This window comes from Schistocerca serialis, chromosome 9, assembly GCF_023864345.2.
Source record: "Schistocerca serialis cubense isolate TAMUIC-IGC-003099 chromosome 9, iqSchSeri2.2, whole genome shotgun sequence".
Classification (NCBI taxonomy): Eukaryota; Metazoa; Arthropoda; class Insecta; order Orthoptera; family Acrididae; genus Schistocerca; species Schistocerca serialis.
The window spans coordinates 483,055,472-483,073,566 of NC_064646.1; the positions used below are offsets into that span (position 1 = coordinate 483,055,472).

Sequence of the window (18,095 nt, forward strand, 5' to 3'; positions counted from 1 at the left end):
TGCACCAGTGCCGCATTGCAACTCCGTGACTTGCGGGTCCGGACTGCGCTCCAGACACGTTCCAACTGACTGGCAGACCCGAACTCGCAACGCGAGCTGCCGACGAACTGCCGACACGAACTGCCAATCCGAACTGCGACCAACTGCACCGAACTCCCGGCAAAAACTCGCTTACGACAGACAAGGACCGGGAAATAATAGCAGTGCAGCAAAGATACTACAAGGAGGGATATAATGGTACTCGCTGCTAACGCCGCTCCCGGTCAGGTAAAGGTTAGGTTAGGTTAGTGTTGTTTAACGTCCCGTCGACAGCGAGGTCATTAGAGACGGAGCGCAAGCTCGGGTTAGGGGAGGATGGGGAAGGAAATCGGCCGTACCCTTTCAAAGGAACCATCCCGGCATTCGCCTGAAACGATTTAGGGAAATCACGGTAAAACCTAAATCAGGATGGCTGGAGACGGGATTGAACCGTCGTCCTCCCGAATGCGAGTCCAGTGTGCTAACCACTGCGCCACCTCGCCCGGTGGTCAGGTAAAGCAGCAACTCAGAGACAGTAGTAATTTAAATTAACGTATTAAGGTGGAAGTACGTTCAAAAACAGGGTGTAAAATAGATGATGGCGGGAACACGAGCCACGCACGGCCTTTTTAATGCCATGCTGTCATTGTTTGAACATAAGGAGGGGTACAGGGGTGGGGAAAAGTGTGTGTGGGATCCCAGTGATAAGAAAATGTTACAGATAACTGACGACGTCACTCCCCTCTGTGCAGGCAATCCCAATGACAAGATCAAAATGTGGCGGAGTCGCTGTTCTTGTCCTACTGTGCGACATTACGCCTGTTCTGAAAAAAAAAAAAAACTGCGAAAGAGGTTGCAACATCTCACAAGAAACACATAAGCTTAATTGACCAGTTACGGATATTGGTTCTATGTTAAATGTAAAGTAACGCCCGCATCTCGTGGTCGTGCGGTAGCGTTCTCGCTTCCCACGCCCGGGTTCCCGGGTTCGATTCCCGGCGGGGTCAGGGATTTTCTCTGCCTCGTGATGGCTGGGTGTTGTGTGCTGTCCTTAGGTTAGTTAGGTTTAAGTAGTTCTAAGTTCTAGGGGACTTATGACCACAGCAGTTGAGTCCCATAGTGCTCAGAGCCATTTTTTTTGTAAAGTAACATCTCCAGGAGTGATTTGTCTTCGGGGAAGGATGAAGGAGTGTTTCAAGTGTGCTCTCACTAATGGTGTATGCGGACACTAGACCCCATCAACTCAGAACTGTATTAGACAGCCAACTGAAGAGAACACAAATTCTTTACTTTCGAGCCATCACTCGCCCGTCAGATATGATTCTGAAAGCTATCCTTTATTCCTGGAATCACAGTATTCTCGCCCTTACCTCTCCTCCACACAACAGCCACAAAATGCTTCCACTAGGTCTCTAGTGTTTCAAGGTGGTGTTGGACTTTTATTCGCAAGAAATCAGGCAGTGACTCAATCACGCTGGGTATGTAATTCGGCTAGAATTATAACTGGATGGTTCGGATCTGCTCATTAAAGAACGGTAAATGACGGAGACAATGAGAGTGTTCAAGATACGGTGGATTTATCCAACAGGTCGTCGCATATTCCCATCCTTCGCATGTTATATCTACAGGTGAACCTGGATCTCCCCAGAGCCAAAGTTCACAGGAATCTACAAATAGACTGCAACGAGAACCCAAAAGTAATAATTCCCTTCCGAAAGAGAAAGTCCGTGAAAAAAAGTAAAGTAAAGGAAGAAGTCAGAAACAGTACACAGGACAGTATTCGAAAAGGTGCCGCTTCACTATGAACAAGCAAACAAGAAGAAAGCAAAACAAAACTCACAGCATGCACAGGAAACCGACAAACTTTTCATTTCCCATGCTGTAATGAAAAATACAACGATGCACCAACTGAAGACTTAATTCAATGTCTAAAGTGCGAGGAGTCCTAGAATGACCGCTGTTTTGAATTATTTTGCAGATTTTTTTGTACTTTTTGCTCTGACTTATTGACAAGGCTGCTCACTAAATCACATTATTGCTAACAATAATTAGCTTATGCTGGGATCAAGGTGCATTATACTGAGGTGTACTGTAAATAAATAAATAAGTGGAACACAACTACTTTTTCATTTTAATAATAATGCGCAAATTTAGCCCACTGGAAACGTATCTAACGAACTGGTCGGGCAAGACTTCGAATTACGTTGATTCTTTCACTAAGTTGGCATTTATGTATGTATTTTATCTACACATTTTGGAATCTTCGTATATGGCAGTCAAATGGTTCAAATGGATCTGAGCACTATGGGACTTAACATCTGAGGTCATCAGTCCCCTAGAACTTAGAACTACGTAAACCTAACTAACCTAAGGACATCACACACATCAATGCCCGAGGCAGGATTCGAACCTGCAACCATAGCGGCCGCGCGGTTCCAAACTGAAGCGCCTAGAACCGCTCGGCCACACTGGCCGGCATATGACAGTCAAAAATCAGACGAAATACCAACGAAAATGCTGTAGTCATTCGGGAAATCTCTTTCAATATATCACTTTAAATATTAGTTCCGTAATCGGGTCCCGCTTTACTCTTCCCTTTCAAAGTGACAGACATGACTCTTGGAGTTCTGGGACACGCGAAACAGAAATAAAAGAAACGAGTGTAGAAGAAACGAGGATGGAATATAAACTAATTAAAGCCACTACTGTAGAATGCAGAACACATAACGTGAAACAATTCTGCCTTGTGGTAATCAAATTTACAGAACGTGGCGGTAGCTGATAATATTTAAGGTGCAGATTGGCACAGGCGATGGAGTAATTTAGAGAAAGTAAACTCTTCAGCGCAAAGTACTGAAATGAAACCGAGGAATAAGTTAAGGGAACTCCACACCTACGGAACAGCTTTGTATGGAACCTAAACGTGGCTACCAGACGTACCAGGAAAAAAGAACCTGGAAGCACAGTGGGGCTACATGGAGATGCTGTAATCACTTAGCGAACATACTATCCAAGAGGTATTAGAAGGACTGGATGATGTGTTGCCGCACTCTCGCTATAAGAGTTGATGTAATGGGGCATGTGCCAAAGGCCGCTAGTTCACCTACCGGAGTTCCAGAGAATGCATGAAGTGATGGGGATACCAGTAACTGGAGTTGTAATACACTGAAGATGTTGAGACTAGTAGTGTGTTTCAGGACGTAACCAAAAGACTAAAGAATAGAAAAGAATAATAGCTTCCTCTGAATAGCACAGCACTGTAGCGTGTGTTGGATATTTATTGAGAGATGGCGCAGCGTTTAAACAGAGTCTGATTTAAACAAGTAGGTGAAAGTAAAAGAACTTTGCTCCATTGATTTATAAAGCCAGTAGACACACCCTCAAAAACCTAAAGAATAAAAAACCGTAATGGCGCCGCAAACTATAGTGTGCGCTTGATTTCTATTGGGAGCTGAGATGACGTCTAGACTGAGTCCCTGATTTAGAGAAAAGAGTTGAAAGTATTACTGTTCTGTTGATTTATGAAGCCTGTGGGCTAAGCCTAAATCACTCAACTCAGGGGCGACAAGCAGCCACTTGTCATAAGTAGTATGTTATTATAGCGTACGCATTGTTAAGTGCCCCTTTCTTTAATAGCGCAGTCAGCAATTATCTTAGAAATTGCGCCTTGTCCTACCGCAGATACACGTATGTTTTTCTTAAAAAGCACATCGTCAATTTGCAGACAGCTTAATGCACATCGCTAATGGCAGTGCCCTTGCTATGTTGTTGGTGTTCGCAGATGCCCACACTTAACGTACTTTCGTGCCTAAACAGCTGTTAAACCGACAATACTTGTATCTGGTAATAATATATTTAAGGTTTGTTAATGATACAGAAGTGGTTGTTTTTAGATGCGCACCTTTTTATCATATGATCCTAAATTAACCAACCATAATGAAACGTCCGCTAAACCCGCAGGGCAGAACAGGTGATTAACTACGGAAAGGGCCAAATAAGGTGGCGGTCAGTCTCACATCAAAATTGTAACTTAATAACACATTTAAACCAAAACGGCACATAGCCGAACCTTTACAACTACGAGTTTCAAAATCCATTTCTTTCACGGCTGAATGCCTCCAAACAAGAAATGTTAAAAATCAACAAGAGAAATTTCAAGTGACTGGAGACACGCAGTTAAAATTGCAAATAAAATAATTAAAATATATATGTATATATCACAGCTATGCTGAAAGCCTTAAGGCAAAAGTGGATAGAACAAACACATACAAGGAGCAATACAAACGGCTGAAGGCCACAATTAAATTCCAAAATTTTAAAATATATTACCATAATCTTTTAAGGCAGAAGGCCGCAGTGTTTTCGTTTAAGGGGAAATTCTGAGAATAAGGCTTGAAGCGGCTGAAGGCCCACAGTTGATTTTCAAAAAAATCAAAAAAATACCTTAACCTTTAAGTTTTAAGTGGCCGAAAGCGCACTAAATGAAAAAGCAACGTAACGACAATAACTAAATTTAAGAATAAGGTTTTAAGCGACTGAAGGCCCACAGTTGGTTTTTCAGAAGTTCAAAATACCTTAAACCTTTAAGTTTTAAGTGGCTGACAGCGCGCTAAATGAGAAGATAGCACAACAATAGTAACTTTCAGCAAAATATCCACTTGCCAGACTTCAAACTTACTTATACGGGCTGAAGGCCCTTGATTTACATAAAACACAATTAAAAAAATTTCTTTTAAAGCATTGGCTATAATAGATTACCAACAGACCATTAAACAACTATGAAAAGGACAGTATAGACAACGGCACTCAGACACATCAAGGGAGGGAAGGGGGAGGGGGGCCTGCCCTCGAAACATTAACGTTCACTTAGAGGAGACAGGTGGCGGGCCCAACTACACTTGATCCGTCGCTAACGCAACCAAGAGACACTCACGGACCGACCGACCAAACGACTTGCTAGCTGCCAATCGGTACATGAACTCAAGGACCAAACTGTTACGGGCGTGATTATCCACAGTGAAATATGTATTAAGCTGTCAAAGCTACACACCGTGTTGGACAGCGACAACAGGTGAGGAAAGGACACTGCCTGAAATTACGTTAGTGGCCAGCGCAAGTAACGGGACACTAACGGTGTGCACTTGAATTGTGGTGAACCAATATAGTTAATTCCACCGGACGGCGGCTCGATTTGACCACTACAGACACTCGGTGTTGTTCACAGGAAAAGCTCCCCAACAACGAACCACCGAAACGAACGACACAACATGAACGTACGTGGCTTGCGTAGTTGAAACCACTACTCAACTTTGACGTCATGGGTCGGTAAGCCACGAAGCTCGTAGCGATCGGACAGCTCCACGCACGCTCCGACACTGCGCAGGGACCCGCAGCGGACCCAGCCGACCGTACCCCACGGAGATCACTTCTTTGGTCCGAAGCAACCGACCGACTACCCTCAGAATGCCAACAGCTTCTAAAATAGTCGTAAAAAAATGGTTCAAATGGCTCTGAGCACTATGGGACTTAACTGTTGAGGTCATCAGTCCCCTAAACTTAGAACTACTTAAACCTAACTAACCTAAGGACATCACACACATCCATGCCCGAGGCAGGATTCGAACCTGCGACCGTAGCGGTCGAGCGGTTCCAGACTGTAGCGCGTAGAACCGCTCGGCCACCCAGGCCGGCGGCTGATTAAAAAGAAACAGTGATCGAAATACGCCGATCACTTAAAATTACTCTCAAGTAGAGTCAACACAGTAGCAGAACGGACTGAACTACTACAACAGCAACAAAAATTACACCAAGAGTATTAGAAGAAAATAAACAAATACTGTGAACCATAAGCAGATACTAGCATGTCACGAGCATTCGTAGAATATTTGATTACAACAGAAGGACGTGAGGAAAGAACAATATTCTGGGTACGAAAGAGAATAATTCATGTATTTATATGATTAAATCACAATCCATACACTGGCAGTTTCCAAATGGTGTCGTTCACCTATCCAATAGGATTTGAAGATGGCAAATGTATGATCGAAATCGGTTATGACTGTTCTTATATTATGTGATTGCGACTAAAATAAACAGGGAGGCACAGCACAAATGGTCACAGGTTTTCTTTGGCCCGTGGGACATTGTCGCGGAGATGCTGAAAAAGTCGAGCTCGCAGACGCTTCAAGATAGACTCAATCTATGTTTGAAGAGCTTTTTTTAAGTGAAGACTGCAAGACTATTCTGCAGACATCTACGTGCCCCTCCAGCAGGGACCGCGAGCACGAGATGAGACTTAGTGATATAGAGGAAAGTACCTTCTGCCTTGTACTTCACAGGGATTTGCAGAGAGTAGCTGAAGCTGTAGATGTAGAAGTGTGGACAAACTGTCTCAGAAGTATATCAAAAATAGTTCCAGTCACACGGTTCCAATCTAGATTTTCCGGAGGTTTCCCTTGGTTAATAGGACAAATACCGGAACTGTCCTCTGGCGTTTAGTTCCAATTTGGAAACAGTGTCGCTCACTACAAACTACCTCGCCGTGGTAATAATTTGCGTAAAAGAACCACCACACTGTGATGCGCTCGCCATAGTCTTTGGGGACAAAAAGTTGTCAAGTTTGTTTCCTTTGTATAGCACTTCTAATACTCTTTCCGCTGTTCAACCTTCTCTTCTTTGGCTTCTCGTTTTAAATCTTAGTGTTCACACAGCTGTTTCGCTTTTCTACTCAGATTTCTTTAATTTCCCTGTAGGTGGCATTTATCTCTCCCACAGTCATGCATGCTTCTACAGCTGCGAATTCCTGCTCTGGCCAAATCTGCTTTCCCGCATTTCACTTTCTCCGAATCTCATCTTTTAGAAGTTTGTATTTCTTTCTGCCTATTTCATTTGCTGGAGATCTATATTTTCTCGTGTCGTCAATTAAATTCAGCATTTCGTGTGTTATCCAAGCGTTTCTACTGGGTCTTGTCTTTTACCTATCTGATCTTTTGTTGCCCTCACTGTTCTATCGCTCAAAGCTACTCTTTCATCTTCTACGCATTCCTTTCTCCTGTTTCGGTCAACCATTTAATCTGTATTTCATAAAAAACACATTATGATCGGAATCGACATCTATCTCTGCAAATACGTCGCAGCTTTAAATCTAGTTCTAAAATCGTTGTGCCGGCCGGTGTGGCCGAGCAGTTCTAGGCGCTACATTTGGAACCGCGTGACCGCTACGGTCGCAGGTTCGGATCCTGCCTCGGGCATGGATGTGTGTGATGTCCTTAAGTTAGTTAGGTTTAAGTAGTTCTAAGTTCTAGAGGACTGATGACCTCAGCAGTTAAGTCCCATAGTGCTCAGAGCCATTTGAATTATTATTATTATTATTATTATTATTATTATTATTATTATTATTTTGAAATCGCTGTTTTACCGTTGTACAGGGTATCCACAGGAAATGTCCCTGATTTATAAACGCTAAGAAAAAAGGAATTATGAGAAATAAATATCTGCCATTTGTGGCATTTTATGAAGCATCTCATAAGGTTTTGTGTACATTTTTTCTAAACGATTATTTTTGTTTTGTTTGGGGTGTTAAAAATTACCAGCAATGACTACCCTTCAAGAGAGAGCACAGTGTGTGGGAGGAGATCAGATCAGAGACATCTGTCAAAAAAGTCCGTCATCACGAGAGCTAAACATCCCTCCCTCGACATTACACAAGGTACTGCATGAAGGACTTTGTTTGCAAGCTTACAAAATTCAGACTGTGCAAACACTGAAGCGAAACGACTTGCACGTTTGCCACGCATCTTTTATCCCGGGCCCCCATGCTGTCAAGGTTTTTTCGAGTTCGCAGTAGAAGTTTCGCTGCGAAGCCCTTACACATCCTCCACACAGTCCCGACCTCTCCCCAAGCGATTTCCATAACTTTGGAGCCCTGAAGGAAAACATTCGTGGCCGTCGATTTGCTTTGGAAATAGAGCGCACGCCTCGCTATAATCGTGGCTACAGGGGTAACAGCAAACATTTTTGCGTGACAGCATTACTCTCTTGTGTCACAGTGGGATAAATGTGTTAAGAGATACGGCGATTACTTTTGAAATAATAATCAGTTTACACACTTTCTTCGATCAGTCTCGTTTTCATTAGACTGTCCTTTACATTTCGTCTTTGCCCTACATTTATTAGAAAATGCAGCGTATCTTTATACGCTTTGCACTGGAGCTGTCTACTAATTTAATATATACGAATACAGCGGAGACAATGAGCCCTGACCTACGTTCTCCACGTGGCGACCATCGTGTTCCTTGCACAAGGTGTATCTGCTACTTATGCTTGCATACACACGGTTCGCAGACCCCAGTGCGCATCCTTGGAACACCACAGTCAAGTCTCCTTGTTGTAGCAGGATCGAAGTGGTATGTGATACATCGAGCGAACTGGAAAGCTTTCCTGCTACATGCGTTCTGGAGCTCTACCATTACATACCGTACAGTGAAGCGGGACATTTAAAAGTGAGACTATCTTCAAACTCGTCTGATATCCAAACTGAGATTTCCGGAGATGGTTACCTGCTTCAAATCTTTATCCACTAAGTCTCATCTATAACCCTTGGAAGCCTGTAATATGATTTGTGAAACAACCAGTGTTTAGGAATAGGCTTAAGAAGACGATTTCGAATACATGTGCGACCATGTACTTATGCGGAAAGTTATCATGAAGACAGCCGTCTATGGAACGTCCAGCGCGTTCGTGTACGAGACTTTCTCTTTTTGAGTGGAGACAAATATCGGATAAGTTGTCAAGAACAATTTTGATGGCTTAAATATGGGTGCACACATATCTGGTCGAGACCATTCATAAACGCAAAAAAAGGCATAGAATTCAATTAAAAAATCAACCCTACATTTTTCAAGCAAAAAGTGGGACAAAGGCGAAATACGAATACATTGTATCTTTGTAGACCCCATCAACCATTTCGAATATACTTATACAAAGACCTCTTCATTTGTTTCACTAGGGGCGAGACGTACATTGCGCAACAAAATTAAAGGGTCATGTTTTCAAAACCTCGTCATTGTCTCTCGTTGCGACGCATAAGTTTTAAACTTGGCTGAAAGGTGCCTACAGCCTTCCTCTGCAATGATGCAAAAGCGCGGCGCTCTGCGACGTGAACCTAGGGCCTAACGACGCATCGAGCAGGGTGTCGACATATGAGAGAAATGAGCCAGAGCTCAGAAATTCATGTGACTAGTAAAGTGGCTCAATGATACTGAGACCAAATTTCATCATAAGTCTGTCCAATGCCACCGTGGGCACGCCACACGATTGAAAGGACGTCACAGCCTCTCTAACCCACGTTTCACCCCGTTTTTTTGACGTTTCGATTGAGGTCATAACGACGACGCCGAGCGTTGAAGTCCCACGAGGAAAACGTTTCAGACACACCGCTGCTCAGAATCCACACGCTAAGGCCCCAGGGGATGGAATAAAGAGCGTCGATGTAACCACGCCTTTCCTTGGGACGTTGATTCCCACACATTTCGCGGGCCAAAACGACAGTTTGCAGTGCGATGAGCAACACGAAGACTTTCTTGATAACTTTTGATACTGCCTGACGTTTCAACCCTTCTCTAAGGACAACGTGGCCTAGCAATCCTATTAAGGTGATCTCACCCCTTTGCGACCGCGGTTTTTGTCTGATGTACAGAATGGAGCCACTAGTGACCGTTCAAAACGACGAAATTTGAATGCGATCTGAGGCCGCAAAGGGCGATTGTGCCTTTTCTGTGCTAATGTTTCACGCTACCCTGTGGCGTGACTACAGAGGAGTGCGACACTGACACATGCTTGGATGAAATGGAAAATGGTCGCCATCAGACCCCCAGTTCTGCAAAGCTCTCTGTAGCACCTGCCCATATTCAATGGGAATTTTAAAAATGTGCCTTTATAGAGAAAACTTGCGAAATAGCCCAAGACGCCTGCAGGTAGGCAACCACCTGGCTCATCTCCGATACCATCTGCTCCTGGTTGCATTCGATAGAAATAGCAAAATCTCTGAAAAATAGCTCAGAAAACAGATGTAAGATTGCCATTATCCTCAAACGCCTCAATGGACTGTTCGGAATTCGCATTTTCTTTAATGTCTGCGAACTTAGAGGAAGGGATAGTGACCCTTGTCAAAAGTTGCCTCTACTACTGATTTCTTTTTTAAACGCATCTCGCTAACAGCGACTGAATCTGTGAACTTCCTTATGCACGAACAATATTGCGACAGATTAACAGCTCTTACACACGATTCTGATGAGCTGAAGAAAGAAGCCACACCAAGTGCTGCACGGAAGGATTGCATTGCACTGCTAAATGAAATGTCCCACTGTACCGAGAAGGATCGAGCAAAGACGAGACGTATCAAGTAGAGTCAAGACAGGCCGAGCCTCATGCGGCAAACGAGCAGCACGTCGTTAACACGTGAAGTTTTGCACACCGTAGCCGAGCGTCGTCTGTGTGATCATAATCTCTAGCCAGTGATCTCAGCTGTAGGGTAACGTACCCTAAATCACACCACTTTTCATAGAAACTGCTGTAGAGGCCTTAAAATGTTCTATTTCAGTTTTTTGGTAGAACATTTGTTTTTAAATTTATGGGTATACTCCATTTAATTAATTATTTATTTCACTGAGAATATCACACAAATAGCCTTTAAAATATTCGTAATAATGCTTTGCTGTTATTGAAAAAAAAAAGAACATAAATTTCTCATTGTTCAAGTACAGTTTAACTTATGTACAAACATCACACTCAAAGGTCATTTCATGTTTTGAAACACCAGCACAGGTTTCATGAGCCCATTTTCTCCAGACTGAGCATTGTACCGTATCCACCACCACACTTTCTTCACAAATGAAGCAAAACCAGTCATTACATCAATTTCAACCTGAATGCTTTCGAGAGATGATGACGATGAGCCAGTGGTATTTTCGTTGCTTCTTTCTGCTTCTTCCATTCGAGGGTCCAAGCTCATCAGTTGATCTCAACACTTTCTTTGCAACATGAAGTGATTTTTTGTCCTTAATATCTTGCAATGTATTCTTACACGGGCTTGAAGTCAACAGTTCAGCTTCCTGAGCACCGTTCTTTAGTCTTTTTCCTTGTTTGGTAACTGGTTTTGACAAAAGCCTTATTTCATGGACGGTCACAGCAAGACTTCTGGAATGGCTAATTTGGAGTGGTTGCGATACCTTTGTATTAGCTGCGTTGGAGAGGCCTTCTTCAGCTTCTTGATGCCCATTCTCAGCACTGTCACTGTGAAGCGTAAGTCACATTGGTGTCTCTTCAGTTTGATTTATGTAGCTTTTCTGTGAATAGGTAATGGCTGGAACAAAGCCAGCATCGGAAAAGACATTTCTGTCTACGGACCAGATTCCAGTAGCACTTAAACCATTCGTTGCATTGCTCATGGTCGCAACTCGGCTGTACACTTCGGAAAGCAGAGAACAAACCTCGAACTGAGTCACAGGAGGCTCACTGGCTCACAGTCATTTGCACAGTGCATTGTGGAGGTAATCAGATGCATCCGTTTTCCGTCGGAAAAAGTCTTTTATTTTGTTTTGACTAAAGAAAGATGTCTCAATACGATTTTTCTTTGAAATTCTGATTATGCGGTCAGTGACCCCAGAAACGAACGGTAACCCGACGGAGTGAGAAGCCGTCCGAGAAGCATCCAATTTCAATAGAGAGGACGGCTATAGGCTTCCGGCATCGAGGCTCCCATCCATCAAGGAAGTGAATACGCGGCCGCGGTGTATGAGCGGCATAAACGACGCGCTGCAAGTCACCTCGGCGGACAGTAATATTTTGGGTAAACATTCCCCCTCTCTTGCTCTGTCCGTTTCGAATCTAGCCACTGACGACGACCAACCAATGGCGGTAGCAGGCATTTCAACCAATAACCCTTCTCCAGCATGACTGTGGAATAGTGCCTTTCTATCCAATGACGATGGCCCGCAAATGGAGATGAGCTACCAACACCCCTTCTTCTGCAACAGAGCGGGAATATTAGCCTATGACTATGACCCACCAATGGTAGCCATATGAACTTTAACCAATACTAACACTCCTCCAGCACGAACGTCAGGAAACTGCCCCTTTAGAAGTGGACGCGACACTCGTCTCTCACAGTGTTCTACACTACTGGCCATTAAAATTGCTACACCAAGAAGAAATGCAGATGATAAACTGGTATTCATTGGGCAAATATATTATACTAGAACTAACATGTGATTACATTTTCACGCAATTTGGGTGCATAGATCCAGAACAACCACCTCTGGCTGTAATAACGGCCTTCATACGCCTGGGCATTGAGTCAAACAGAGCTTGGATGGTGTGTACAGGTACAGCCGCCCATGCAGCTTCAACATGATACCACAGTTCATCAAGATTAGTGACTGGCGTATTGTGACGAGCGAGTTGCTCTGCCACCATTGACCAGACGTTTTCAATTGATGAGAGATCTGGAGAATGTGCTGGCCAGGGCAGCAGTCGAACATTTTCTGTATCCAGAAAGGCCCGTACAGGACCTGCAACATGCGGTCGTGCATTATCCTGCTGAAATGTAGGGTTTCAGAGGGATCGAATGAAAGGTAGAGCCACGGGTCGTAACACATCAGAAATGTAACGTCCACTGTTCAAAGTGCCGTCAATGCGAACAAGAGGTGACCGAGACGTGTAACCAATGGCACCCCATACCATCACGCCGGGTGATACATCAGTATGGCGATAACGAATACACGCTTCCAACGTGCGTTCACCGCGATGTTGCCAAACACGGATGCGACCATCATGATGCTGCAAACAGAACCTGGATTCATCCGAAAAAATGACGTTTCGCATTCGTGCACCCAGGTTCGTCGTTGAGTACACCATCGCAGGCGCTCCTGTCTGCGATGCAGCGTCAAGGCTAACCGCAGCCATGGTCTCCTTGCTGATAGTCCATGCTGCTGCAAACGTCGTCGAGCTGTTTGTTCGTGCAGATGGATGTTGTCTTGCAAACGTCCCCATCTGTTGACTCAAGGATCGAGACGTGGCTGCTCGATCCGTAACAGCCGTGCGGATAGGATGTCTGTCATCTCGACTGCTAGTGATACGAGGCCGTTGGGATCCAGCACGGCGTTCCGTATTACCCTCCCGAACCCACCAATTCCATATTCTGCTAACAGTCATTGCATCTCGACCAACGCGAGCAGCAATGTCGCGATACGATAAACCGCAATCGCGATAGGTTACAATCCGACCTTTATCAAAGTGGGATACGTGATGGTACGCATTTCTCCTCCTTACACGAGGCATTACAACAACGTTTCACCAGGCAGCGCCGGTCAGCTGCTGTTTGTGTATGAGGAATCGATTGGAGGCCGGCCGAAGTGGCCGTGCGGTTAAAGGCGCTGCAGTCTGGAACCGCAAGACCGCTACGGTCGCAGGTTCGAATCCTGCCTCGGGCATGGATGTTTGTGATGTCCTTAGGTTAGTTAGATTTAAGTAGTTCTAAGTTCTAGGGGACTAATGACCTCAGCAGTTGAGTCCCATAGTGCTCAGAGCCATTTGAACCATTTTGAATCGATTGGAAACTTTCCTCATGTCAGCACGTTGTAGGTGTCGCCACCGGCACCAACCTTGTGTGAATGCTCTGAAAAGCTAATCATTTGCATATCACAGCATCTTCTACCTAACACCCACGCCCGAGGCAGGATTCGAACCTGCGACCGTAGCAGTCGCGCGGTTCCGGACTGGAAGATATCGTAAGGGAACCCGCGCCGTACTTTGCTGTAATTTTAGAGTACCAGTGTGTTTATCGAGTGCGGACAGCGTCCTGTGGAGAGATCACCGGAGATATTACTCTCGCACAGTAGCGTCTGCACGATGCGGCTACGTCCGGCGCGGCCGTTCCGTCCGGACGCGACCGGTAGCATACCGCTAATGGGAGACGTCCGTAGCCGGCGACGGCGGCGCAAAGCGAAGAAAAGGAGCAGAGGGACGGGACGGGGCCGGCCACGTAGGACCGGGGAGCTTAATGGCGGGACGGGAATAGAGATAAGGCCGCGGGGTCCGCCGAACGTCTAATTAAACGGCATTAAAATGAGCCGGGAACAGCCGTGAAGCTATCATTCCCGGCCGCGCGGCGCGCCCGTCTTTCGGGTGAGCCGAATAATAAGCGGGGGGCGGGGGGGGGGGGGGGGGGGGGAGGCAGCTACGGGCACAGACGTGGGAGGGTGGGGGGTGGCTACCACCAAATTGCCGGGCCCGCCCACACGCAGGGCCATGCGTTACGGCGGTGGCTCGCCTGCTTGTGTATGCCGGGGACGCCCACCACTCCGGCTGCCACACCGCCACCACAAAGTCCCGTGACGGCCGGGCTGCGTGTCTGCGCTCTCTAAAGAGACGGGGACAAAGTGAGCGGTGGGTCACCACGAGGATGACCGCGGAGCAGCTCTCGGCACCGCTCCGGCCAGGCAGAACGTCCACTTGACCGGCTGCGCTACTGCAATGGAGCACGCAGCTGTTCCGGGTTCGGCGCCGACCTGTCGACATAATGCTTGATAGCCTTCAAATATCACAAGAGGACGAGGTATACTTGGATAAGGGCGAGTGATATGGGAAGACTGGAGTTAGATGACATCATGGTCAGGCAGAGATTCCGAAATCAGATACTGGACCGTACGGCGTACCCAGGAACAGACATAGACTCAGATCACAATGCAGTAGTGATGAAGAGTAGGCTGAAGTTCGAGAGATTAGTCACGAAGAATCAGTACCTGAAGATGTGGGATACAGAAGTAGAAATGGATGACGATACAGTAGTAAGGAAGAGCGCAGTAGGCAGCGCAATTGAAGAGGAATGGACATCTCTAAAAAGGGTAGTCACAGAAGAAATACATAGGCACAAAGTAGTTAACTGTGAAGAAATAATTCAGCTGATCGATGAAAGCAGGAAGTACAGAGGCGTTCAGGAAAATTCAGGAATGCAGAAATACAAGTCGTCGAGGTAGGAAATAGATAGGATTTTCAGGGAAGCTAGCACGAAATGTCTGCATGAAAAATGCGACGAAATCGAAAAAGAAATGATTGTCGGAGGGACTGACTCAGCATATAGGAAACTTAAAACAACCTTAGGCGACACAAAAAGCAAGGGTGTTAACATTAAAGAGTGCAGAGAGTAGAGAACAGACAGGTGGAAAGAGTATGAGGGAGAAGATTCGTCAGATGTGATAGAACAAGAAAGAGGACTTAGAAGACATAGGGGATCCAGCATTAAAATCAGAATTTAGGAGAGCTTTGGAAGACTTAGGATGAAATAAGGGACAAGGGATATATAACATTCTATCAGGGTTTCTAAAATCATTGGGAGAAGCGGAAACACGTTTGTGTGTAGAATGTATGAGTCCAGCGACATACCATCTGACTTTCGGAAAAATATCATCCACCCATTCCCGAAGACTGCAAGAGATGACAAGTGAGAGAATTATCGCACAATCACCTTAACAACTCCTGCATCCAAGTTGCTGACACGAATAATATGAAGAAGACTGGGAAAGAAAATAGAGGATGAGGTAGATGACGGATCAGTTTGGTTTTAGAAAAGGTAAAGCCGCTAGAGAGGCAATTCTGACGTGGCGGTTGACAATCCAACCAAGACTACAGAAAAATCAGGACACGTACACACGATTTGTCGACTGGGAAAACCGCACGACAATTTTGATGATGCAAGATGTTCGAAATTCCGAGAAAAATAGGGGTAAGCTATAGTGAGATATTGGTAATATACAATATGTACAAGATCCAAGATGGAATAATAAAAGTGGACGATCAAGAACGAAGACGTGCAATTAAAAACGGTGTAAGACAGGGATGTAGTCTTTAACGCCTACTGTTCAATCTGTACATCGAGGAAGCAATGATGGAAATAAAAGAAAGCTTCAGCAGTGGAATTAAAATTCAAGGCGAAATCATGTCAATAATACGATTCTCTGATGATACTGATGTCCTGAGTGAAAGTGAAGAACAATTACGTGATACGCTGAATGGAATGAACAATCTAATGAGTATAGAATATGGACTGAGAGTAAATCGAAGAAAAACGAAAGTAATGATAAGTAGCAGAAACGAGAACAGTGGGAAACTTACCATCGGGCTTGATGGTCACAAAGCAGATGAAGTTAAGGAATTCTGCTATCTGGACAGCAAAATAACGAATGACGGGCGGAGCAAGGAAAACATCAAAGACGAGCCGTGGCAAAAAGGGCATTCCTGACCAAGAGCAGTTTACTAGTATCAAACATAGGCCTTAATGTGAGGAAGAAATTTCTGAGAATGTACGTCTGGAGTACAGCATTCTACGGTAGTTAAACATGGACTGTGGGAAAACCGAAACAGAAGAGAATCGAAACATTTGAGACGCGATGCTACAGGCGAAAGTTGAAAATTAGGTGGATTGATAAGGTAAGGAATGAGGAGTTTATGCACAGAATCGGAGAGGAAAGAATATGTGGAAAACACTGACAAGGAGAAGGGAAATGATAATAGGACACCTGTTAAGGCATCAGGGAATGATTTCCATGGTACTAGTGGGAGCTGTAGAGAAAGACAGAGATTGGAATATATACAACAAAGAATTGAGAACGTAGGTAGCAAGTGCTACTCTGAGATGGAGAGGTTGGCACAAGAAAGGAATTCGTGGCGGCCGCATCAAACCAGTCAGAAGACTGATGACCCCCCCCCCCAACCTCATCACAAAAAAAAATGAAGAAAAAGCCTTCTAGCGGCAAGTCGTTTAGTTGTGAACGACTCCACAGTAATGGTTGACTAAAGTGAACGGAAGGACCGAGTAACGACTTCTAAGGAACGGTGACTCACCGTACTCTTCAGGTCTCTACCCTCTTCCCATTCTCGTTCTGCCTGTTTCGTCCTTTTGCGGGCGATCACTCGTAACTCGTTCCACATCCACCGTTCTTCGTTCAGATGTACTCACTTTGGTCCAATGCGTTCGATTGTTCATGTTCAGTTTCAAACCTTGCTCGAACTTTCGACTTCTATTTCAGCCCCTACGACACATAATTTAAAACTGTTATAAATTAAATCTAACTCGGGAAATCCCGATTAGGTGCATTTCGTTTTATGATATGCCAGTGCGTGCTTCCGAAAACAAAGTGTTAATAAATTCCACCTTAGCTTCCACAAGGAATGTTTATCGATTACCATGTTTAACTTTGCGTATCTATAAACACACATCAAAAAATGTTTCGCATCACCTCGGTTCCGAGAGTTCCAGAACCTGTACAGAAAATTGGAATAGAGATGAACATAAATATCATTTACACCCTTTTTATCGCTCATGAAAACCACACATTGCATGTTGTACCACCATATAGCGAGAACTTCAGAGGTGGTGGTCCAGATTGCTGTACAAACCAGTGCCGCTAAAACGCAGTAGCACATTCTCTTGCATTGATCCATGCCTGTATTCGTCCTGGCATATTATCCACAAGTTCATCAAGGCACTGTTGGTCATATCCCATTCCTCAACGGCGATTCGGCGTAGATCCCTCAGAGTGTTTGGTGAGCCACGTTGTCCATAAACAGCCCTTTTCAATCTACCCGAGGCATGTTCGATAGGGTTCATGTCTGACCACTCTAGTCGAGCGATGTCGTTATCCTGAAGGAAGTCATTCACAAGATGTGCACGATGGGGAAATGAACTGTCGCCCATGAAGACGAATGCCTCGCCAATATGCAGCCGATATGGTTGCACTATCGGTCGAAGGATGGCATTCACGTATCGTACGGCCGTTACGGCGCCTCCCATGACCACCAGCGGCGTACGTCGGCCCCACATAATGCCACCCCAAAACATCAGGGAACCTCCACTTTGCTGCACTTGCTGAACAGTGTGTCTAAGGCGTTCAGCCTGACGGGGTTGCCTCCAAACACGTCTCCGACGATTGTCTGGTTGAAGGCATAAGCGACATTTATCAGTGAAGAGAACGTGTTGCCAATCCTGAACGGTCCATTCGGCATGTTTTTGGGCCCATCTA

The 18,095-nt window shown here is 45.0% G+C and overlaps 1 non-coding gene across 1 annotated transcript; it reads right to left on the minus strand.

Annotated features, from left to right (window-relative positions):
* Positions 1 to 448: 448 nt before the first annotated feature.
* Trnaa-cgc (transfer RNA alanine (anticodon CGC)) lies at positions 449 to 521 on the minus strand. The gene has a single exon. It is a non-coding gene; the product is annotated as a tRNA-Ala (tRNA).
* Positions 522 to 18,095: the final 17,574 nt, after the last annotated feature.